Below are 25975 nucleotides of genomic sequence, written 5' to 3'. Positions count from 1 at the left end.
CTCTGTTCCTGGAGGTATAGAAGGAGGGCCAGAGGACCATGCAGCTGGGACACAGAGAGATACCAGGTCACTTCCTTTTCCTGCCTCAGCAGAAGCCCACACTCAGTCCTTTTGTCCTGTGTCACACCACAAAGTAATGAGGGCTTGTGTTGTTCTTGCTCCACCTTCTGGAACTAGGAAACCCAATTCTCATGGATGGGAGACAGGACTGCCTGAGCCTGGCCTCATGTGACACAAGGGACCACTCAATATGTTCAGTGAGCTTGGCTGAGCGCCAGGCCCCGTCCTCTGTTTTCTGGCTTCTGTTCATATAACTTGCTGGCCTGGTGGGAGGGGAGTGGGCATCCTTGGGCTGGAGCAACCTGGCTCTGTCTGCCCTGAGTTCTCTACAGGGTCCACGCTCCCCTGAAGTCACCTTCTGGAATGATCTTCCATTGCCACAGGAGGCAAGTTCTCATGTGTGCATGTGTGTGTGTTGATAAGTATAGGAGCTCGTGCATGTGTGTGAGGCAAAATAATTTTAAAAAATAGAAAAATAACACCTGTCATCTTATTGTGCACTTATTTTAACAAACAAGGCAGAATAGAACAGTGATTATGAAGACAGACCCTGGAGCCAGATGACCAGGGGTTAGAAGCCTGCTTCTTCCATTTACTGGCTGTGTGGTCTGGCACAAGTTCTTAATCTCTCTGTGCCTCAGTTTCTTGCAAGATGGACCCACCTTACGAGGTGTGCTGAAAACTGGATGAGTTGATGCCCGTAAGCCCTAGGGCGGTGTCTGGCACACAGCAAGTACAATGACACAATACAAGTGGTCATTATTATTACAGTTCTTCTTATTGTCCAAGTGTCAAACCCATTCAGTGTCAAACACTCTACGAAGCAACTTTTTCTTAATTTCACTTAATCCTCATAACCGTACCATGAAGTTGGTGTATTACTATCCTTTTATAGATGAAGGGTCCGAAGTTCAGGGAGGTTAAGTAACTTGCCCGACTTCCCAAAAGGAATAAGCAGCAGAGCCAGACCTCCAACTCTTAACTCCTAGGGGCACCGTGGTGAAGGTCCTCATGGTAATGGAAGCCACGGGCAGGCACGATCGTCTTTGTCAACAAACAAATCCACAGAAACTGAGCCATAAAGAACTCCCCGGAAATCTGCAGTGAGTAACACTGATATATCTGCCTTTTGATCACCCCCCACGGTGACCACACCAGGAAGATGAAGCCAGAACAAAAGGTGGGATGGTCAGGAGACGGTCTGCCTTGTTTCATACCCCATGTGCCTCATCTGTCATCCCTGTGCAAACTTAAAAAGCCCTTTGCCACCTGATAACCCAGGCAGGGTGTATTTGGGATGTGACCTATCCCTGTGTGAGGGATGGGCAAGAGACCCCCCACCCTGACCACCACCATAGAGTTAAATGCGGGACTCTTCTTGACCCTGGCTGACGAGGGTGGGCAGGGATGACTGCCACTTTGCCCAAGAAGCCATGGGATACGTACCTGGCCTTCCCCGGTTCTGTGTCCAGAACACTGCCAGGGTGAGGGCCAATTCGGAATAGGGCCCTCTTTTGCCCCTGGAGTGGAGGGAGGCAACAAGGGGGCCCTACCCAGGGCTAGGGGTAGAAGAAGGCTGAGAATTCACCCCAGGAGGTTTGGAAGCTGGACTGTGCTCCAGGCCCTTGGCACATGCTCCATTGTCCCCTCGGGCTTCACATACAAAACACAAACTCAAAATTCTGAGAATTTCAAGATGGCAACGATAGAGCATTAAACCCTAAGCACAGGGCCTTTCTGAATATGGGCCACCACCTCTAGGCCACAGCCCTTTGTTCAACAGCTGGGTCCCACAGATCTGCACCCAAATGCTTCCTCTTCACCAGGCCCCTGCTTGGTCATTGCCCCCCTGACTGGTTGGAAGAGCCCCCATCCACCTTCGGGAGAAAGCATTGCTCACTGCCCTCTGTGACAAGTGCCAGCTTCCTCCCCAATTCGTCTGCCACCTCCTGTCTCCATGCCCCGTGCCCTAGCTGTGCCAATTAACACACACACTCGGCTGCTCCTGTTTGCCTATCCTTTGCCCGTGCTGACATTTGCTCAGTGCTCTTTCTCAGTGCCACCTATAAGCTCCTATTCAAATCTTACAAGTTCATCTGGTTGTCACCAGATGTCATGAAGCCTTCCCTGATCTCCAGGAAGAGGAAAGGTTTCTTTTCTTTCCTATCACTGTCCCTTATTTTGTTATAATCTATTATTATACTTACTATGTTCCCTCATTCGTTCAATATGTATTTATTGAGCACCTATTATATTTAGTCACTGCCTGGCTGATACTCTGTTAATCCAACTCTCTCCCTTGAGGGATAACCAGCCCCCGGAGGTCACTGTCTGAGTTCTATTCATCTTTGTATCTTCAGATCCTGGAAGCAAGTCATAAAAATTTGTTGAGTTAAGGAAGGAAGGAAGGAAGGAAGGAAGGAAGGAAGGAAGGAAGGAAGGAAGGGGATAGATTAGGGGGATGTGGAGGAGAGGTGCTGAGGCAGTAGCATTCACTCCAATGCTGAATTAGGTGGGAGAATAGTTTGGACTCAGTAAGGTGAGATGCAGGGTGGGAAGATTCCAGACTTGGGGGTGAGGTCCATTTTTTACCAACTACCCCCTGCCCTATTCCCATCAATGTATCCTTCAAAGCCGACAAAGAACCAGAGGTCCTCCCTCTCCACATCGCTTCCAAAGTTCTTTGGCCTTGGGAAATTATCAGGAAATGGGATGGGATATTTGGTTGTATCTTTGAAGGGTGTGTACTGAGTTTCTGATTATAATAGTCAGTCCATTCTGTGGTTTTAGAACACATACCATTATACAAAATACACACATATGTTCCACATCTACACATACTCACAAAAGGACATGGCACACACATGTGCACACACACACGCCACGAGCACTTGGCAGACCCACCACTCAAATATGCATTCAGGCACACATGTAGCGGTGGGGCGAGGGATACGGCAGCTCCCATCACAGTCACCACCCAGAGTGACCACTCCCTCCTGCTTTTGCTGGGGCCCTACCTGTCCTGACCCCACTTGACCACACTCTGTTCCCATTGGGATTCCATGCCCTTGACACCTCCATACCCTGACCCTCCAATCTCACCCCTTGTCTTCATCTGACCCCTGCCGCACTTTGCACGCCCAGCAACCCCACCCTGACTTCACAGTCTTGACCCCACCTTGGCCTCATCCAATTCTGATTTTGTCCTGAGACCATGGCGGAGACCCTTGCACAGTACTTGCTGAGAAATGAATTGCGCTATAGGGGATCATGCGGGAAGCAGGCCTGGCCCCACTTTGATGCTCTTCCCCAACTCTAAATATGATCACGTTTTTCTCAGCTGCCTTACATTGTTTGGGAAAGGAGGCAGGATAAAAATTTAAATCTGTAGGTAACTATCTACACTTAAGTCTCCTCAATGGTTACCAAAAAAGAATCTTGTTTAAGTCTGCCTTCCCCCTGGCACCCTGCCCAAGGCATCTTGAACCCCTCCCCTTCCTGCTAAGTCTCTGTGGGCCACATGACTGACCATGCTTCTGTGAAGGCTTTTTCTCCCATTTTCTCCGATCCTACAGTCCCCTACTTTCTTCCTGCCTCTTGTTGCTCCTCCTCACTCCCTTCTCTCTCCCCTTCCTCCGCTGGCCTCCTAAATGCTGGTGTTCCCAGGGTCTCGACCCAGCCCTCTTTCTCTCACTGAACATACCTCCTTACAGTCCGGCTGGTGCTCGGCTTCCTCCCACTGTTGAATTTTACAGAGGCCGCTGCATCTCTGTCTCCAGCCCTGAGCTGCATCCTGACCCCTACAGCCAACAGATTCCGGACATCTAACCTTGGGTGTCACATGGTCAAAATGGAGCCCACCCCTCCTGGCCCAGGCTGCCCCTCCTCCTGTACTTAGCATCCCGGTGAATGGCACTATCATTGCACAATCGTCTGGGAATTCTCCAGAAACCTGGCAACCTGCTAGATCCTCCACTTCTCTCTTTCTCTCTTCCCTCAAACTCAACAGTCACCAAAGCCTATTAATTTTACCTCTTGAATCTGATCCCCCTTCTCCACCACCATCTCTCAATTCTTACGTAAAGGAATGGAAGTGTTTCCTGTCTGGTTTTCCGGTCTCTATTCCACATCCCTTCATTCTGGAGCAACATTTCTAAGAAATCGGATCATGTCTTCTAATTGCCTGAAACCTTCAATGGCTCCCCCACTACCTACAAAGTAAAGTGCACAGTCCTTACCAGACCTCCCAGGCTCCTCGCAGTCTTGCCCCTGCCCACTGTTTCTTCTTCCTCTGCCTCCCCCACCTCTGTAGCTCTGCCCCCAGCACCCCACTCCCTCAGTGCCCACCCACCTGCAATGGGCCATCATTTCATGCCTCTAATATATTGTGGTCAGATGCAGGCCCAAGGTGTTGGCTCTAAGTAGCAGTAGATGTGAGACAGGGGAGGGAGGAAGGGCCCCCTGTATATATCGTGCATTCACTCAACAGTCATTCAGTGAGCCTATTCTGTTCCAGAGTGGTGCAAGTCCAAGGGCTGTGTACTGGAGGAGCTCACTGTTCCCTGGGGGACACGCAGAGTGACACGCGAGCACAGAATAAAGAGGAGCAATTGAAGATGTTGAATCAGAGTGTGATGAACTCCCGATATGCTTCAGGTGTGGGGTGTCGAACGCAGTGGGGAGGGCAAGAGTGGATTTGGGGAAGCCGGTGTGGAGCAACTATAATAGTCCAGGAGAGAAGTCGTGGCGCCTGAATGGGTAGGGGAGGCAGTGGGAATAGAGGGGTGCTCAGAAAGTGGAATGGGAAGAACTTTACAACTAATTGGCTGTGGGGTGCAAGAGAGGACTCTAGAATGACCTCAAGGTTTCTGCCTCAGGCAATGAGGGGATGATGGTACCATTCATAAAGTGAAAAAGGTCACAGGGAGCAGATGTGGGCTCCAGCCCTCCCCTAGATCCTTAGATTTTATCATTGTTGTTGTTGTTGTTGTTGTTTTAGTGAACAATCATGAGCACTCCTATAGCCAAGCAGATGCTAAGTGACTTACCTGCTTTATGTGATGATATTCTCACAATAAACCCCTCGAGGAGACAACTATTCTCCCCGTTCTGCAGATGGTGCTACTGAGGCTCAAGAAAGTTCAATGATTTGCTTACACTTACATAGTGGCAAATGAAGGAGCCAGGATGCCAGGCCAGGATTGTAACAATGGTATTCTATCAGCTGCCCAGATGGTAACACCTTCCTAGGGGTGTGAGGCTCTGTGGGGCTGCCTCCGTTCTCTGCTTCATGTTCAAGAGTGGCGCTTGCTCTCCCTCCCCATGGCTTTGGAGTCCTGTAGTGCAGGGGGGCTGGGAGGGGGGGCAAGTAGCAGTGATGGGTGGGGGTAGGGATCCAGAGCTGGGGCAACAACTTGGTCTGTGGGCAGTGGTCTCACTTCTGCTCACACACATCAGAGCCAAGTGCTGTGCCCTCCCAGACCCCTTCTGCCCCTCCATTACCTGCCCTTCCACTTTGAGCTGGACCCCTAGGACCCCGGGGGAGGTACTTCATGGGGCTTGCAGAGGCTAAATGGGGGAGCTGGCTTCTGCGAAGTAGCAAAGTGAGGCAGGCAGGGGGCGCCACAGACCCCTCCAGGGTGGTGGACAGGCTTGTGAGGTTGTACCTGATGAGCTCCCCTGAGCAACCAAGCACTGGAAAATCAATATCGTTTTCCACTTTCTGTGCTGGGCGACTCATTTTCATTATGTCTCAGGCTTCCTCTGTGCTGCTGGGGACTGAGACGGTTCTCTGGCCATGGTCCCAGCCCTAATCTCTGTACAGGCTGACAAGCTTAGTGAACACATGCTCTAGGACCCATGGTCCGTTTCACACTGCCTCAGAATCCCGGGGACCATCCCCAGGCCTGCCACCCCTAGCTACACCCCTGCCCTTCTCACACACGCACACACATTCCACCCTCGCTCATCACCCACATTTTTCAGATAGTGGAATGTATGATCACTGAAGCACCAACACTTAATCATTTTAATCCTTATGGATGAAAATCTTTCCCAAATGTTTTCAAATCTCCCCTGATGTTGGAAAAAAAACCGTATATTTATCTCTTTTTATTAAAATAATAAATATCTGTTATATACAAAGTTTGGCAACTATAGGCCATTATGAGGAAAAATTATTTCATTCGAGAGTCATTAATGAAGAAGAAAATGCATACAGGTGTGCACACATATGGGGTCTGGAAGGATTTGCAGGTATGCACCAAGAGGGGGGATGTGTTTATCACCCTCAAGCATCATCTCCTCAGAGAAGGAAGGGACTCTGATCTACGGTGCTCAGGAGCGTCTTGCCTACAGCAGGTGTAGACTTACAGAATGAACTGGCTAACGCGCTTTCACTAAAGGATACAGCCCCTCCTAGCCTGTCTCCAGGTTCTTCCCTTGCTCCAACTCAATAGAGAATCAGGAAGGAAACAAAGAGCTCTGAGTAAAATACACATCCTGACTCTTACTTTGAAGAGGGTTCCCATGCTCGTAGCCAGTCTATTCTTTCTTCTTTCACAAAGAATTCATAAAGTTTGGCTATCTGGTCCTCATGCTCCAAAGTTGATTTCCTGGCCGCCAAGATCACCAACAATTTGGAGCAGTAGGAGGAAGTGAGGATGCTCTGGACAGACACCCCGAGGGTGATAGCCACCGAGCACATCCAGCTGCAGGGCTCAGAGACCACAGGGCTGGGGCGTTCAGAGCAGGGGCTAACAGCCAGCCTCGGAGTGCGTCAATATATCACACTCCCAAACATAACGGAGACGTGGGCCATCTCAAGATGGAATCCCGACTAGAGCGCTGTCTTTAAGTAGACATCGGAGGCCTATGGCATTCGTGTGTTACTCCGTCCTCCCACGCAGCCCCCACCCTAACTATCCCTCACACTCTGCTCTACAGGCCCACACTGAACTGTTTTGAAGACGAGAGAGGAACACACTTGTGCTCCAGTGGTTTAGGATGATCTGGAAAGCACAGACAGGCCCCTGGTCCCTCTGCCAGAGTTATTTGGCTCTTTCCCACCCAACCTTGCCCCCCCCACCCCCACCCCCACCCCCCGAAGAGTGGATTCTGCTGCACCAGAAGCAGATCAGCCTCTGCAACAATGATTAATTGACCCTAGCAGTTTAAGAATGCTTATTTGCACACAGTTATGAAGTGTCACAATATGTCTCAAATGCAAGCGGCTTCCATTAGAAGCGGAACGGCAGAGCGGGAAGCGCGAGCAATATTTCCTTAAAAGTTCATCGTAGGCAATGGGGTAGTGTGCGAAGCTAAACAAATCCAGGCAATAATGGAAATGTAGCATGAAATTACTTCTGTAAACAACAACCATTCATTATTTGAACATTTTTCATAAGCGAGCAGGCAGGGAGAGGGGCAGGGGCTGTGGGTGGGAGGGGAGGGGGCTGCAGCAGGCAGGGCCCGTACACCCACTGGAGTTTTCCGGGCGGAGCTTTCTCGGGGCTCCCAGTGCCCATCTGTCTTCAGAAAAATGCCGAGGCGAGGCTCCATTCTGCCCAGCGCCTGCCGTCAGGTTCCCTTTCTTCATTAAGCGGGATTGGCGCAGGCAGAGGGAATGTATGATTTAAGGAGGAAAGAGAGGCCCACTACTTAATGTTGATTTGGCGGAGTGTATAACCCCGGAGAGAAATGTAAATAGCAGCCTGCAATAACATGACAGCCCACTAATCATATTTACAAACGATATTAAATCTGTCCGCACGCAGGCCTGCCTGCGGATTGGCCCGGCCGTAATTGTCATTGTAACCAGCGCCGGCTTATGGGAGGATTTAACTGCAGTGATATAAGGTGAGTTGCGGGCTTATTATGACTTTATTATTACCCGGTTTATGTTTATTAAAACAATTTGTCATGCAGAGCAGGAATGGAGGAATGGGAGCATTAAATCGTGCCATACTCAACCTGGAGAGATGACTCCAGGGATGAATGGCAGCATGCCCCGGAGGCTCCACTCTGTCGCCTCTGGAGCTGGGACCCACAGGCACCAGCCACCTGGAGCCCTGGCGGGGCCAAGGAAGACCACGCGGCCAAAACCTCAGAGCCGGGCAACACATAGCCAGAGTCTTCGCCGTGGTTGTAACTGCCTTTCAAATAGGAGTCAACTCAAGACGGCCACAGGAAGAATGATGGCCAGAGTCATTGCTGGGCTTTTGCGGGAGTGACCACGAGGGCCACACTGAGGGCTCCCCTTGCCGGCAGGGACAGAGGCGAGCCTGCCAAGGCTGCACTGATAGAGCCTGCAGAGAGGCTCAGCACAAAAGGTCTTGGAAGAAGTTTAATAAAAGCTGCTTTATTTTCTCTGGGGGTCCTTATTGGTTATTATCAAATTTATTTCATCCCCAATCTTTGTTCTTTGGCAAGACAGAGAAAAGGGAGGGTAGATGGGTCTGAGAGGAACAGGTCCACACGACTAGTAAATAACACTCCCTTTCCCCAATCCAATTACCCAAGGAAGAGAGGCGTTGGGAGGTGGGAGGAAAGAGGTAGCAGCTCCCAGATGTAACTGGGGCTGAAGCCTGGTGTACAGGCATAAAACTCACAGGCACCAGTTCTTGCTGCCAATCCCAGGAAAGACCCCGCATACTGGGGGTGGACCCAGTATACACTAGAGCTGGGCCTGTGACTGTCACAAAGGCTTCGGAAATGACCGTTGGTCAGAGTGACTTGAAGGGGAAAGAGCCAAACAGTGGCAAGGACAGTCCTCACGGACCAGGTGGCTACATCTTCAAGGTCTCCATTAGCCCCTTATAGTGACTCTGTGTGTATTAAAATTAGGAAAAGGGTCCCCTTCCTCCAGGCAGGGATGGGCCATGCAGGGCCTATGGTTTTGGTAAGTAGAGAAAAATCAAGATTCCAACCCTCATTTGCTCTTTTAGCCCTTGTGCAGTATACAACCTAGGCAACTGTACATGACGGCCCTACCACCCTCCCTACCAGCAGTCTTGTGGCCTGAAAACGCCATATTTAAGCAACTTACTGTCTGCCTAATGTCTCCAAAGCCTTTAATGTCCTGGGCAATGAAGTAAGGAGAGTCTCCAGAGGGGGTGATGGACAGTGAGAGAGGATGTTCCCATTATCACTATCTGCCAGGATGCCAACAGGTGTTAGGCCTCGTGGTAAGTGAGGGCAGGCAGAATGGACAAACCGTGCAGGTTCTCTTCTGGACCCCTGAGCAGTGCTGCCATGGGATGTGATACAAGGTGCTTCCAGCAAGAGGTGCTCTGGGACATGGTGCCTCCTTTCAGTCTCTATTCCCCAGGGCCATGGGATACATGGCTCCCAGGTGTGCAGCACCAGGTGGCTGCCTTAAGTGCAGCGTGTCTCTGAAAGGGTCACCACATTCCTCTGCTCTCCGCTCTTCCTGTCTGGCCAAAAGAGCCTGCTTGGAGATCCTGAGTCTGGGCATTAGGACACTGGAAATGACCCCCTCAACCAGAATTCGGCCTTCGTTCTGGGCACCCTCCTGGCAGGTGGGCTTCTGGCCTCTGCTCACACTCCTGTGGCTGGGAGTTCACTCCCTCCTGAGGTGGCCTCTCTGGCCGTTGGAAACCTTTCCTGGGACACCCCCCCCCACCTTCCACAGAGGACTCTGAAAATGAGGCTCATCCCCTGTGTCCCCCACACCTGCTCTTCTTCTGGCTGTGTAGCAACCCTGCAGTGGGACTTCTGGGCCCCTCCCTGAGTCCTGCTCCCTGGTGCTCTGGGGTCCTCCAGAATCCCTGTTGGAATGCGGGTCCCAGTGGACTGTGCCCCCTCCCCCACTTGTTCTCTCTTGTGGGCACAGCCCAGAGGGAGGCAGAGTTGGGCCCTCCCCACAAGGCCTGGCTCTGGGGTGGCTGTGGGGGATGCCTGCTAATTGTGGGCCCAGCTCCTCGGCCTGGGGACGCCTGTGGGCCTTGAGTTCCCTTTGTCTCACTTAAGAAAGGAGTCACCAAGCAGTGGCTCAGAGGAGGAACAATAAGCCTTTATTGCTGCTGCCCTTCTCCATAAATGCTCAACCTGCTGGCCAGTGGGAGAGGCCGAGCTGGCAAATTAAAAGTCTCTAAACTTTCTTTATGTCTCCTTGGACACTCCAGCGACTTTAACACTGAATAGGCTGGCCTGGCTCAGAGACAAAGAGGCAGGCTGGGGTTAAAGAGGATCTGCCCGTGTGGTCTCTTCCAGGCCAATGGATGATGGTTGGGTGGGGTGGGGTGGGTGGGGGTGGGTCCGCGGGCCTCAGAGGCCCCAGAAGGCCTCTTGGGACAGGACCCTGCTTCCTGACAGTCTTCATTGCTGTGGACACTGAATCCCCACCAGCTGTCTCTGAGGTCCACCCTCAAGGAAAGTACAGCGTGGGCCCCAGAGAGTCTTAGCTTCCCACCTACCCCCCCCCATCCTCACTGTGTCCCGAGGCTGGTGTACCCCCAGAAGGGATTGGTGGGTCAGGTCTGGTTCTGCCTCAGGCGAGACCCCCCCCCCCCAACAGCACAACTCTCACCAAAAACTTTGGCTCAGAGCCTCTGAACTCTGACACAGGCAGAGAGACAGCAGGCCCAAGTAAAGAGAGAAATGAGGATAGTCCCTGTTAACACCTGTAGTCCCCACATTAACTTTCTTTACTTTCCAAATTGCTAGTGTTTCCTTCTATATGCCAGCATGGTGCTGGGTCATGCCACTTTTTCAGCAATAGCTCAGTCATGGGCACAATGGGGGAGCCCCACTGGGCCAGCCAATCCATTCTCCTGCAAAGAAGTGCCAAGATTTGCAGAATAAAGATTACCTTTGTGGGAGTGTACTGACTTGGAGGAGGCACAAAGGAACCTTCTAGAATACTGGAAATCTAGCCCTTAAGCTGGGTGATGGCTACATGGGTGTACACATGGATGTACACATGAGTCACACATTTTGCTGTATGTAAATTTAAAATTATAATAACAAACAGATATAGGCTCCCCCTTTAAGGGCCCTAGTTTTTGTGGGGGGTTTTGAAACTTTTTTTCAATGTAATGGTCTCAGTTGGATCTCAGCTCTACCACTCCCCAGCTGGATGACCAATGGGACACCTCACACTAGGTCTGAGGCTCAGTCTCCTCATCTGTAAACCAGGAGACTATCACCCACCTCTTTCCCACTGGTCCTCAAGCTTCATGAGAATAGGGGCCATAAAGAATGTTCTCCATTCTGTGTCCTCCCTGGGCTCTACTCAAGGTCTGGCTTAAGAAACTGCCAATATAGGGACGCCTGGGTGGCTCAGCCGGTGGAATGTCCAACTTCAGTTCGGGTCACGATCTCTCGGTTCATGAGCTCGAGCCCCATCTCGGGCTCACTGCTGTTAGCGCAGAGCCCGCTTTGGATCCTCTGTCCCCTTCTCTCCCTGCACCTCCCCCACTCACTCTCTCTCTAAAATGAATAAACATTTATAGAAAGAAGAAAGAAAGAAAGAAAGAAAGAAAGAAAGAAAGAAAGAAAGAAGAGAAACTGTCAATATAGTAAGACCCTCTCCCAACAAGGGCTCTTGGACTGAGGGAAGCCATAACTCCCTAGGAAACATCTTACCTTGTTTTACAACATCCCAGTGGCTTTTGGTGAGTCCCCATGTGCCTCTGGTTGATCTTCCATAAGGCACTTGGGGTAGCCTCTCTCTCTCTGGAAAAAGAGGACCAGAACTAGGGTGCTGAGGCTAAGATGGGGTCTGGACTCTGAAAATTAGGAGTGGGAGTCCTTGGAGGTGTTACAGTAGCTGGGTTTGGCTTGGAGAGGGGCCAGAGTGGGGTTTGCTCTCCTGGGCAGGAAGAGGAGGGTTGGCAAGCTCTGCTGATAGAAGGCCCAGCGATGAGGTCCTGGCTGGCACTGGCTCTCTGGGAGAGAAGGAGGCCTGGAGTCTCCATCAGGGATGGCGGGTAAGTGGCCCAGACCCTGCCTACTGGATTATGCCATCTCTCTTGGGCCGCAATCAGACTGGATGTTCCAAGTTGTTTTTGGAGGAAGGGTCCCATCTCTCCATCACTCTATCTGATCGTCTGCTAGGCTAGTTCTTGGCAATTTCTTGCTCTGTTTCTTTAATCCCTGATTCTCCTCAAGCGCAGAGCTAATAGGAAAAAGCTGAAGGCCTGTTGGTGAGGGAAGTGGGGGAGGGGTGAAAAGAGATGAAGGAAGTGGCTCCAGCCCTAGGCTTTCAGCCTCCATACAGAGTGGGGGTAGCAAGGACCCCTGAGGGTCCTGAACCAGAGCTGTGAGACCCAGAGCTGAGGCTGCCTCTTCCTTGAGCTCCTCCAGGACTGGCAGGGTCAGTGTGAGTAGGCTGGGGACTGAGACCCCTGGGCTGCAGTCATTTTTATAGGCCAAGACTAGCCGCCTGGGGTGCACAGCACCAAAGGCAAAAACCAGGCCACTGAGGAGAAGATACAGTCAACTCACTGCAGCCCAGCAAACTCCCAGCCCCTGAGCTGGGACTCAGGTAAGACTCGGGTCAGGGCTCAGACACAGTCTAGGCCAGCGTTGAGGGTCCTCGGGTCCCAGAATGGTGGCTGCCCCACTGGAGGCTGCCAGATGGGAGCAGAAGAGGACTGTGTGTGTTCCAGTGAATCCTGGGCTCCCCTCCATGGCTTGCCCCGTCACCCCGCTCAGGCCTCAGAAGCCCTCCTGCTTCCAGGGATGGCTGGGAGGGGCTCAGGTGCAGGGCAAGCTCTGGAGAACAGAGTCCGTGTGGGGTCTTCAACTTCTTAGAGGTAAAACCTATTGAGAAGCTCAAATCCTGGCAGTAATTAGGCCACTTATTTTGCAAAAGTCCAAATTAAATGGAAAATTTGGTGCTAATGAAAATGTTTCATTTTCCCCTTTTATTAAATCTAGCCCTATGCCTTCCAAGAGTTTGGGAATAGCCAGCCCCTGATGGCTTTCTCACAGCCAGTTCATATCCTCCGATTGTAGAGTTGCTGAGACAGAACGCACTCCCAGGGCCTCCAGTTACTGGCTCAATTGAAAAATGTCCTTCATAAGGTAGCAGCATTAACCCACCCCTGGCCACCCACTCCTCCAGCCCCCCCAACCCCCACCACCACCGGCCTTCTGCTTGCCACGGGCTGGGCTGGGCGGCTATGAGGGCCCCTAGGGACCCAGGCCCGTGGGGGAGGGGCTGGTGTGCTCCCTTAAAGCTGGGCTTCAGATCTACTTCCTCTGGGGCCCAGGAAAATCTGAGCTCCTCATCTTCCCCCAGGAGCCCTGTGGCTCTACCACTCCAGGCTGCCTGCTTCCAGACAACCTTTCTGGAAAGGGCTGAGGCACCCAAGCTTGATTGGACCTGTGCTTCCATCCCCCACTTACCAATGAGGGGTCTCGGCAACTCCATTTGCCTCTCTGGGCTACAGTTTCCTCATCTGTAAATTGGGGGCATGGCTAATATCTGCCTTGTAGAACATGGTAAGAGTGAACGGAGAGAAGGCATTGCAGAGCACCCGATGGGGGCTGGGGGCAGAGCACAACGCTGTGGCCTGGTCCCTCCCTGACACACTCTGTCTGACTAAGGTTAGGACATGGGTTCCATCACTCCCCTCCCCAGGATTTCCTCTGGAAGGTTTGGCGAGGTGACAAGGGACACCCCCACACCAGGCTAGGTAGCAGATATGGAGAAGCCCACCCTGGTCCTGGCCAGCAGGATGCCTGGGCTTGGGAGCCTGGCTGTCAGGGATGGGGAGGCCTGAGGGTGAGTGCAGTGGGCGGGAAAGTCATCTCACACAGACAGACAAGACAATAGGAACAGACACACACTGGCTCAGCCCCAGCCGTCCTCAATGGGACTGTCAAGTACTTGGCAACGGGCCCCATGGAGACCTACAGCTTGGAGCCCTGGCCACACTTAAATCTACATTTCAGTGCCACCCCCAATCAGCCTACCCCTAAAGGTTTGTCAGAAGCCTAGAGTGTACCCAGCACCAGGTCCTTCCTGAGGACAGGGGCAGAGTAACAACCATCATATAATAAGGGGCTCCTCCCTCTCAGGCTCTCCATCTTGGTGATGAGCACCCCAACACACACCTGATAGCCAGATGACAATGTGGCTGTCACCTTGACTTGACTCCTCTTACTTCTTTGTCTTCTCATCCTTTCCTACCCCATTCTATAGTCTCCACTTGTTTATCAGCTTCCTACCTGACCGTTCCTTGCCCCCTGCCCCACATGCCTTCCGTTCCCTCTACCATTTCATGCCCCTCCCTGGAATTGTCGTGACAGTCCTTCCCCAGTCCCTCTTTCCTACAGGTCCCAGAGGGATCCTTCTAAAATGAACATTTGAACCCCTCACCCTCTGCTTCAATCCCCTCAATCACTGTAAAGCTCTCATTAGGTTCAGAATAAAACAAAACTTGGTAGTTTACGTATTCTGCCCCTCCCTCACCTCCCCAGCTTCTTTCTGGCCACGTCCCCCTGTATCATACCCTCCGCTCCTACCAAACAGCTAGCAGTTTCTCAACTGCAAAGCAGTCTTCATATTTGGGGTGGACTCTACTTGTTTTTGCTCTCTTAGGATTTCTTCTCACTCTGAGAACAGAGTCCTCTCATGCGAGAAACCAGTTCTATGTGGTTTAAGTGAAGATGGTTGGTGATCTAGGTCTGTGATCTAGGATATTAACACACCATCCTTTTAGACCCAGTGGGTAACGCAGGAATGTGAACATCACCTAAGCAGGGCCTATTAAGAGTCTTCTCTGGGAATCTTGGCTGGAACTTAAGTAAGAGACCACCTCCTAATGATATTGCTAAGCTGAAAGGCAGTGAGTCTGGGGCTCTTGAGGACCATCTAATTCACTACAGAGAGAAAACCTATCTGAGAGACATGGAGATTAAGCTCCTGGATCCAGCCATGCCTGAACTCACTCATCTGTTTTTCAGTTATGTAAATTTAAATTCTGTGTGCGTGCCTAGTTTGAATCTTAACTAAGACGATGGCTGAATTGCTTTACACCTTTGTTTAAACTGTCAGCAATTCTCACCTCCCTTGTCATCCTGGAAAATAAAACAACTGATTACAAGACTCATCTCAAATGTCAACTTCTCTAAGAAGTCTCTCTTCTCCCCAGTCTGATTGTGGTGGTCCCCCTTCTGTGTGCTCCCATAGCTTACTGCACACTATGGCATAATTACGCATCGCACAACCAACCCTGTGATCATTTAGATGACAGGATCCACGTGTAATTCACGTCTATATTCCCTTTGCCCAGCACATGATTAGATACAAGGCAAGACATGTAGATACCAGGCAGAATATAGATTTCATTAATATAAAAATCAAGAACAGTCCAAGAGTGGATATTGTTTAGGGATGTACATATAGGTAACAAAACTGTAAGAAAAACCAATAAAATTATTTTCCTAAAAGGGTGGTGGTTACCTGTGGGGAGCAGAAAGAATGCAGATGGAGGGGGCACACAGATTTCTGAGATTCTGGAAATACACTGTTTTTAAATCTGAGTGATGGTACACAAATGTTTATTGTATTTCTTAACATTGTGTGTATCGTAAGTATACTTTTTTATGCATATAGCATAGTCCACAACTATACCAAAAACAAGAATGAGATATTTTTTGACCTAATTTTTTTTATTGTTTTCTAATTTTATTGAACTGGAGTCATAGGACATGTGTCATTAATTACATCAGATTTTTAGTATCTGTTAAGACGTCCTTTGTGACCTATTATATAGTCAATTTTGTTAATGTTCCATGTGTACTTAAAAATAAAGTGTACTCTTTATTGGAGAGAGGATTTTATATATGTATATTAAACAAGAGCTAATTTTGTAGTTTGATCATAGATATTCAACTGTATATGTTCTTACTAATCTTTTGTCTGTTCTGTTAGTTTCTGAAAGAGCAGGTTAAAATTTCCCATTATGATTTTAGGTTTATCAGTTTCTCTCCCATATTGCTACATAATTTTGTTTAATGTACTCTGTTAATTTTTTCCTCATAATTCTGTCATTTTAAGAGTTATATCATTAAAAACAATCAGGTTCAGCATCATTATAGGTTCTTATTGAATTATTTCTCTTGTCAGTAAATGTTCACCTTTTTAAAATCTCAAAAAATTTTCTGCCTTAAAATCTCTTTCACTTGCTGTTATATTATTATGTTATATTATAATTATATTACATATATACTATAGAATGATAATATTATAACATTATACTATTACTATACCTCCTTTATTTTTGTTAGTATTTAGATGTTCTCCTTTTACTATCAAGCTTTCCGCAGTTATGTTTCAGTTATTATCTCTCTTATAAACAACTTAGAACTGGAATTTTAAAATCTCAGAATATCTCAGAATAAGTGGGTTTAATCTATTTAAGTGAATTGTGATTACTGATAAACTTGGACTTCTTTGTACCATCTTGTAAAAATTTTACCATGTTGTTTCTTTTCCTTTCCTGCTTTCAACTGGATTTATTGAGTTCTTTTTATTACCTTTTTTTCTCCTTCTCTCTAGTGGTTTGGATGTTACACTTTTTTTTTTTTTTAAGTCTAAATGTAATTTGGGGCACCTGGGTGGTTAAGTGTCCAACTTCAGCTCAGGTCATGATCTCGCAGTTCTTGAGTTCAAGCCCTGCATCGGGCTCTGTGCTGACAGCTCGGAGTCTGGAGCCTGCTTTGGGTTCTGTGTCTCCTTCTCTCTCTCTGCCCCTCCCCTGCTCATTCTCTGTCTCTCTCTGTCTCAAAAATAAATAAAAACATTTAAAAAAATGTAAGGGGCGCCTGGGTGGCTCAGTCGGTTGAGCGTCCGACTTTGGCTCAGGTCATGATCTCGCAGTCTGTGAGTTCCAGCCCCACGTCAGGCTCTGTGCTGACAGCTCAGAGCCTGGAGCTTGCTTTGGATTCTGTGTCTCCCTCTCTCTCTGTCCCTCCTCTGCTCATGCTCTGTCTCTCCCTCTATCTCAAAAATAAACATTAAATTAATAAAAGAAATAGAAGTCTAAATGTAATTAGTATCTTTATTTGCCTCCTACAATACAAAGACCTTTAAATAGTTTAACTCTGATTCCTGCCCCTGTCTTCTTGTTATTGTTATAAAGTACTTTAATTTTACCCTGTTTTTAACTCTTCCCAAAGGTTAGCCTTTATTTTTTGTGGGCAATGCTTAGCTTAACCAAACATGTTTTCTACTGTATTTGCTCATCAACTCTACCTTTTGGTCTTGATTTCCTTTAAAGGTGCAATCTTTACTTGTTAGTTCAGAGAAGATTGTGAGTCGTAAACTCTCTCTGGCTTTTCCTGACATAGTTTATTTTGTCTTTATTCAGAATGAGTTATATACATCGCCAGCCATTTTTCTTTTAGTACTTTGAAGATACTCTTCCGTTGTCTTATGGAATCAATCTGGAAGCTGAGAAATCTGCTGTGAACCCAGTCGTCGTTCTTTTTCAGAGATTCTGCTGTCTCGAGTTCTCTACTTTTCTCTTTTATTTCCTGTTTTAAAGTTTCCCAATAAGGCATCCAGGTGTGGATATGTTTTATTTGTCCTTCTCGGGATTTAAGGGGGTGAATCAATTTGAGGACTCACCTCTTTCGTCAACTATGGAAAATTCTTAGACATGTTCCCTTCTAGCATGCCCTCCACCATTCTGTCTGCTGTCTTCTTTTGGAACTACCAGGAATCTTCAGATGATCTTATATGTCCTGATTCTCCCTCATGGTGCCTCATTTCCTCATGTAGTTGGTAACTTTTCTGAGCTTTTCTTTAGCAGGGGTTTTGTTTCTGTTGGAATCTCTTGTGCCATAGTTGTCGAAATAATCCTTCCAAGCCACTTCATAGTTCCTGTTGCTGGTCCCCCAGACCCATTTTATTCTCTTAGCTTGTGGATCCTATGCCCTATGTACGGGTAGTATACTATGCACTGGGGACTTCACACCTGCTTCTGTTTCATTCTCAAGTCTACCTTCTCATGGGCTCTTTCCCTCTTTCATCCAGTGCCCCAGGTGCACAATAAGCTTTCTTGTTGCTTCCTCAGCTTGTGAGTTCAGTTTTTCTACTTCCATTTTCATATAGATGGCAGCGTTTCAGTGCTCCTGGCCATTTACAGGGGACTTAGTTCCAGCTCTGTGCTTTTCAGGCGCAGGAGGCTAAATCTCCTGTCCCTGCTTGGGTGTTAAAACCCTACGACCACCACCGTGGGACATTACAGCATCACTATCTGCTTACCATCCTAAAAATAAATACATTCTTTCTCATCCTGAAGATCTTTCTCTTTCTTTCTTTCTTTCTTTCTTTCTTTCTTTCTTTCTTTCTTTCTTTCTTTCTTTCTTTCCTTTCTTTCTCATGTGATGCCGTATTGAACATCCCTATCCATTTAGTAATTTTTGTTTAGAAACTGAGTTTAACCTCTTAAATATACATGCTATGGGTATCATTACTAGTTTTTATAGTCAACACTTAATTGAATTTACCAACATGCTTTTATTATTTCCTGTGGTCATCCATGGTTTCCCGCATCCCATTTCATTGTGTCCACTTCCCTTCTCACTAAGGGGAAATCTTTATTTCAGGGAGGGGCTATAGGGAATATTAGCTTAGTCTTTGCATGTCTGCAAGAATTTTCATTTTGCCAGAGCAAAAAGTGCCAGAGCACTTTTGGATAATACATTAGCGGGCCACACATTTCTAGATTTATTGTCATTTTTTCTTAGCACCTTAAAGATATTATTTCATTTTGCTGAAGAGAATCCTGCTTTGGATCTATTTAGATTTTTGTCATAATCTGTTTCCACTTTCTAGTAGCTTTTAAATGATTTCCTTACCCTCAATGTTCTGAAGTTGCACTGTGATGTGCCTGGATATGGATCTATTTTTATTTTTCCCATCAGTATAATTGGAGGATTTTTAAATCTGAAAACTCACATCCTTCTTCAATTTTGGAAAAGTTTTGACAATTATCTTTAAATATTGCTTCTCTACTATTACTTTCATTTCCTTCTTAGGTAAATTAAGCAATTTTTTTTAACGTTTATTTATTTTTGAGAGAGAGAGACACACAGAGCACAAGTGGTGGAGGGTAACAGAGAGAGAGAGACACAGAATCCGAAGCAGGCTCCAGGCTCCAAACTGTCAGCCCAGAGCCCGATGTGGGGCTCAAACTCATGAACCGTGAGATCATATCCTGAGCTGAAGTCGGACGCTTACTGGCTGAGCCACCCGGGCGCTCCTCTTCTTGGGTAACTTTTATTAGACCCATGTTGGAGCTCTTCAATCTAACTTCCATGTGTCTCCATTGCTTTTTTTTAATAAATATTCTAACTACCACTTTGTGGTGCATTTTTGTTTAATTTCTCCAGTTCTAACTTCCAACTCAAATATCTGGTCCTCTCTTTAACTACGCCCAGTCTGGGGTTTATTTCATCCATTGAACATTTAATTTCAATGACTCCATTTTTCCTTAACCAGGTTCCTAATTGGTTCCTTTTCATATCTACTTGTCCTTTATGCCTGTTTTTATTTTATAATTCTTTTGTTTTCTTTTAATAAGACTGTATATCTTTGAACTTCTAAACATATTTATTTTTAAGTCTTGGACAGATTCTTCTGTCAAGTGAATTCTATCGCGACTGAATTTCTATTCAGATTGCTGATCTTTTTTTTCTGGCAAGAAGTCTCTCCATATATCTTGGAATATTGAGTCATAGGCTCATTTTAAGCAGGGATTCCTTTTCTCCCTTACTTTCCCCTTCCCCTCCTCCTCCTTTTCTCCCTCTCTCTCCCCTGTTTTTACCCATTGTTATCCCCAACCAACTCTTATAATAGCAGTTTGTGGTTCCTTTCCCCTGGGTGTAGTGGCATGTCCCAAACACAGTCACAGACTTGGCCAGTCAGCTTGCCTTCATTCTGGACCACAAAGCTGCCTCCTACCCCTCCTGTCCTTGGGGATCACTTTCCTCCCCTTTAAACCTACAAGGGTTGAAGTGTTGACTGCCTCTCTTGATGCCAGACCCAGAATCCAAGCAAAATTATGGCTTTGGTCCCACTGTACCATTTTAGACTTCTATTCCATGTCTGGTTTGTGGAGATGTTAATCTTATTTTTGAAACTGCTGATGAACTTTTGGGTTTCTTTTTATAAAATTTATAGTCATTGATCCTTGTCTAGGCCAAATTAGGCAACCAGAGTGTGAACCAACTTCATTCTGAAGTTGACAATCCCTCCGTCTCAATTCGGAAAATCGGGACAAAGAGGGAGATGGGCCTAGTTTGTGTCACTGGGTCTGGGATGTGCAATGCAACGCAATGCTGGTTCTCTTTGCATCACATGCTTATCTTATAGAGGAGATGGTACCGGATACCTGGACTGAGAGTCTCATCATGGCCACATGGGGCAGAAAGAGGTGTTCTCTCCAAGGCAAAAAAAAAAAAAAAAAAAAAAAAAAAAAATCTCCAAAGCTGGGAGATGTTCTGAGATAATGTTCTGAGCACAACATAATCATGCTACTACAGTCCACACCAGGAGCCCTTCTCAGGATATGGAGAACCTGAAAAGCTTAGACTTACCCTTATACTTCTGTTTCAACACTTGGAGTGCCCAGTGGAGGGCTGAGTGCAAGGCAGGACCTCAGCTGGATGGACAGGAGAATATGTTAGTGCAGCATAGAGGAGAGCCCGCCCAGGAAAACCCCCTTCCCCCAAGCCCCTTTCCAAGGACAGGAGAGGCTGAGAGCAGGGCAGCGGGCTTGGTCAGTGTTGGTAGTTCCTTCAGTTAAGATGTTTGCTTTACTTTTACTCAAGCCCCAGAAGTATGTAATTGAACACAGAGGCCCATGGCTCCAAAATTAAGAGAAGGGGAGCCTGGCACTTAGATACCATCTTGCCATCATGGGGGGAACAATCAGTTTAAGCCCTCATCTGAGTAACCAGCCGAGAATCGTGGGATGTTGGGCAGGTGGTCATCCCAGCAGGGGTCTGGTGGGAGGACGAGTGGGCCATGGGCCAAGGCACAGACCCCTTGCCTCCCACAGCAGAGCTCCTGGGTGGAGGTGGGGGGGCGGGCAAGGTTAGGTGGAGGTGGGTGGGTTCCTAGGCAGGGTCACGGGGTCAGGTTCGACCCTATACCCCCAGGCCCCCATTTTGAGGCTTAGCATTTCCACTGCTGCAGTCACAGTTAATGGCATCTTTCATTTCATTTAGAGCTTGATTTGTTTACAAACTAATAAATATGATTTATAAAATGTGCCCGTGGTTTGCTAATTACTGCACATATGGCGTTTTCATTTTGTAAAACTGGCATTTGCATTCTTTGTAGATTATGACTTTGTGTCCCCAGTGCTAATTAGTCTGATTAGGCAGATAACTTCCCCGTTACTAGGCTGAGAGGCCGAAGGCTGCGGCACTGGGGGCGACGGGGCTGGGGCTACGGCCAGCTTTGCAGGGAGGAAACAGGGAGGTCCCAAGACTTTGCTGAGGACCCTGGAATGTCAAGCAGCCCATGTTGTGTCCTTCTCCAAATCCAATTAAGCACAGTGCGTTAGCACAAATTTCTTAATCAGGCCTCATCTTCCCACTGAATGTACAATTTCTGAACTGTCACAGAGATGGGTCAGCCTGCAGGGAATGGAGAGGCCGGCAGTGCCCTTAGCAGGACAGTGAAGGGATGGCTGCCAGACTCTTCCCAGTGGCCAAGGAGAAGGACACAGAGTGCTGGGCTTACTGACATCCTTGGGTGACCAAAGGAGATCCTAAGCCACTAAACCAACTTATGAACCTTAGGTGGGTCCTCCAAGTGATTTAGTCCATGAGATACATCCTTAGACTCTAGGAAGACCTTGAAGACAAATCTGGGTCCACCTAGAGGAGAAGGTGGAAGGCTGACCAGCAGGCTCCAGCGCCTTGGGAGAAGGTCCCAGCTGAGGGGATGGGCCCAGGTCATGAGCAAAGACAGCCATATCTGAGGATAAGGTCCCTGAATTTCTTATAAGATAAAAAAAGAGGGGAAGAAAGAGCCCACTACAAATAATGAAGACTGGATCTATCATCAACCTTGAGGAGCTTGGCTGGCACCATATTTAATCTGTTAGAAAACTCAAAAGATGTGCCACTGTTCGCATCCTCAGTGTCATAGAGGTATTTGTACCAGCTTCATTACCCCCAAGGGAAATGACATCCCTAAAGCATTTAGCAGAAGGTGTGGCACACATCTTTGGAGTGGTTGTGCCAGAGCTAGTCATATTGTGAACAGTGCTTAGAGAAGGGGCCCCCACTGGTGAATGTGGGGTGGGCAAGTTGCAACAGATGTGCAGTGGAATCAGGGTCTGTGGGCTGCAGGTGAGGCCAGAGGCTTTATGGAGACTCTGTGGGCACTCCACAGAGGCAGTCCTGGCGTCTATTGTCCTCCAATGGGAGTCCATTGTCCTCCCACCAAACATCTGGAAAGAACATGGTCACCCATTGTCCAACCTCCTTCTTCCCCTGGAATCCGTGGCTGGCTCTTCCATCTGTCGTGGCTCAGGAGTCCTTCCTCCCCAGCTAAGTAAGTGACATCACTGTGCTACCGCAGCTCCCTACACTTTTCCTGTCACAACACTTAACGCTGGTTTGACATGACTTTTCCTGTCTTCTCTCAGACCCATGAGCAACTGGAGGGCAGAACTGGAGCAGCCTTACTCATTGCTATAGCCACAGTGTAGCTGAACCGGGTGGACGGAAGGATGAAGGCATGCATGCGGGGATTCCTATGAGTTCTGGAAACCATTTCCTCCTATATAGGCCTTCCTCCCTGCTTGATCCTGGGGCCTGAAGGGGCCAGCACAGGGGAGGACTGGAGTGGGGTAAGGGCAGTGGCATTAACTTGGCCTACTTCTTTGTCTCTTTGGGCAGGATAGGGCAGCAAGCCCCACAGACCCAGCAAGGGAAGAGCTGGAGTCCCAGGATCACCTTCCTCATAGGCCTCCCTCCTGGATTCAGGAACCTGGTAAGAGCCCCAGACTTATGCCTGGAAGTCTGGGAAATTCTAAGGGGAGAGTCCTGACCTTGGAAGATCTGGTTCTAGTTGACCTTCAAAGGGTCACTTCCCTCCTCCCTGAGCCTCCATTTTCTCTTTCAACGATAGGGATCAAATAGTCATCTCCTTCCTTCCTGAACAATGTGATGATTCAAAGAAGTAACTGTAGACAGGGAGGGACTGTTGTGTGCATGTGTGTGTGTTCATGTGAATGTATGTATGTGCATGTGGGGGAGGAAAGCGAGTGCAGATGAGTCCAGGCAAGGCCAGTGTGGTAGCTTTCAGGAGAGTGGTGCTTTGCTCAGTGGTCAGGTTTCCTTAGGACTCCAGACTCTGAGGGGTGAGCCCAAGCCCCCTCCTCATCTCCCAGTTTGACGTGAGGGAGGTACTATAAGAGGATTGCTTTGTCCCATCCATTTGAATTTCATAACCAGCATCCTGGTGTAGGGATATGATTCTTTCTCTTTCTTCAAAAATCTTAATGCATTCTGCTTTAAATTTTTTTTGAAGTAATAAAGGGATTTTCACAGGCAACAAATGAGTCTCTGGACAGACTTAATCTGAGGCCAAAAGCCAGAGACGGGGATTTACCTCCCATAACGGCTCTTTTCAAGTGAGACAAAGCGGAAGCCTGACTTCCACTCCTGAAGGGGATCCACAGAGAGGCAGGAAGGAGCGCCCCAGAACTCCCTGCTCTGGGCCTAGAAGCCTTGCTTATGACCAAACCCAGGCCAACAGCTCCACCAACCCCACTTCAACCAACTGCTGGGTGCCACCTCGTCACAGACTGACTGCTTCAGCCCACCTCAGATGTCTGTACCATGTGCCCAAATCTGTTCTGATCCTGGCTGCATGGCCACAGCCAAAGCTGGAGAGGGACACCGGGGCTGAAAGCCTTGGGGTGGGCATTGAGGGCAGAGGCCAGAGGGCCAGAAACCATAAGCACAGCTCAGATCTTCTCCCCAGGCTCCAGACTGCGCATGTAACCACCTGGACCCCACCCCTTGGATGTCCCATAGTGCCTCCAGTTCACTGCATCCACAACTAGATTCATCACCAATGCGCAGGCTTGCCTCACCTCCTGTGTTCACCATCACCAAGATGGCATCACCTTCCTGACCAGGGCACAGAGCTGACTGGCATTCTGGAAGAGAGTGGGATAGGGGATGCTCATTTCCCAGAGACTCTTCAGGCTCAGAGAGGGGCCAGTGGGTACACTTAACCTCACCAGAAATCAACCCCTAGCCCCCCAGATGGGGACTAGGCCGATGGGAACCTTTGCCATAGGAAGTTCCAGGGAATGGGATGGTGAAGGGTCCGCAGACAACCGCCAGGAGACCCAACTTTTCTCCGTCCCACCCATTCTCTTCAAGGCCTTCCCAGGGGGACTGAAACCGAGTCTTTCCTGATTTGGGTGCACATTACATTGTGCATTCACTTCGGCCTCTGCTCTTTAGATTCTGTCCAATGGGATGGGGTAATAATGCACACTTTTGTGCAAGCATCTAACACCTACCGTACTCACCACGTGTACACACCACTTTGCACACCGGTGCCCACACATACCCCTAAACATGTAGCTGAGAAATTGTATCTCCATGTGTGCATATGAAGGTAAACCCTCCTATACTGGGCTTGGAAGTCCCACTTTGCAGCCCAAGGGTAAAAGGACATGATGCCGGCCAATAAGTGAATGATACTCCCAAATTTCTAGGTAAAACCTTGAGCTAGAAGGAAAAAGAGAAAAGGGAATGATGACACCTCTTTCATGTACTGGGGCCACGGAGGCCTATGTTGACGGCCTACATGTGGGTAATGGGCACATGTTCCCCTGGGGTTAGTTCAGAGCTCCTGCCATGGGAGGTACCCTGAGGGCATCTTCTGGGTCTCAGGTCCCCTCTCGGCCTTTGGGAGAGCTATTATATTGTGGGGAAAGGACTCACTAAGTTGCACCTGGATGTTGTTTCTAAGACCCCTCCTATAGGCTGTGTGACTTTGAGCAAGTCACCTAACCTCTCTGGCCATCAATTTCCCCATCTATAAGATAGGGATAAGGGTATCTATCTATGGCTAACAATGATAGGAACCAATGACAGTGAAAGTTCTTCAAAGCTGCAAAGGCTTGTATATATTTGAGGTGTTATTAATATGCTTTTCTGCCTCCCAAGCTGGCCTTCCCCGAGGAGATGATGCAATGTTTGTGAACATGGAGCAAATTCCTAAACTGTGCCCTCCCCCTCTCCAGTATTTCTGCCTTAGATTGTCAAAAATGGTAATCTTCTCTCAGGCCTGAAATTATGAGCCTGCTTTATTGGTCAAAGGCCATAATAATTTGAGCTCTTATTTTATAAACTCATTTCTGCACAGTGATATCCTGATAGGAGCAGGAATAATAAATCACAAACATGTCCCCCAAGATTGCATTGTAAATGTCAAACTAGACAGGAAATTGTAATTAAAGAAAGGAAATTGCTACAAAGAAGCACTTGATTTTAAAATGAGCCAAGCATAGAATTTTCTAAGCATTTAATTATAGTCCAATTTCAACTGACTTGGCTTTTGCAGTCATATTTCTTATTATAACTCTTCTACATAATAACCCAATCTCCCTGCTCACATAGGTCCGGCCCGTCAGAGGGTAAGGACACTGCATAAGTACAGGGATTAGGAACTTTATAGGGATGGTAATCACGGTGGAGGCTGGCGTGATGGACACAGGTGTCAGATTTTAAATCAACCACAGTTGAATTTCCAGCCAACAGGGGAGCAACCTAACACCTGTGAGGAAGCAGATTTGGCCTGACTTCAGCTCAGCGAGAAATCCATTCCAGGCCCTTGCTTGTGTCAGGAGAAGAGAGGCCCAGGTTTCCACGTTCTGCTCCTCACCCCCTC

At 48.2% G+C, this 25975-nt stretch overlaps 1 long non-coding RNA gene across 1 annotated transcript in view; it reads left to right on the top strand.

Moving 5' to 3' along the window:
- The window catches only part of LOC123601335, a 32971-nt gene extending 27569 nt beyond the window's left edge, over nt 1–5402 (top strand). Inside the window, exons 3-4 of the long non-coding RNA XR_006714053.1 lie at nt 1050–1163; nt 4577–5402. This is a non-coding gene — a long non-coding RNA (uncharacterized LOC123601335). The remainder of the gene's footprint in view (nt 1–1049; nt 1164–4576) is intronic.
- Nucleotides 5403–25975: the final 20573 nt, after the last annotated feature.

This window comes from Leopardus geoffroyi, chromosome D1 (genome assembly GCF_018350155.1).
Source record: "Leopardus geoffroyi isolate Oge1 chromosome D1, O.geoffroyi_Oge1_pat1.0, whole genome shotgun sequence".
NCBI lineage: Eukaryota > Metazoa > Chordata > Mammalia > Carnivora > Felidae > Leopardus > Leopardus geoffroyi.
This window is presented reverse-complemented; position numbering and strand designations above follow the sequence as displayed.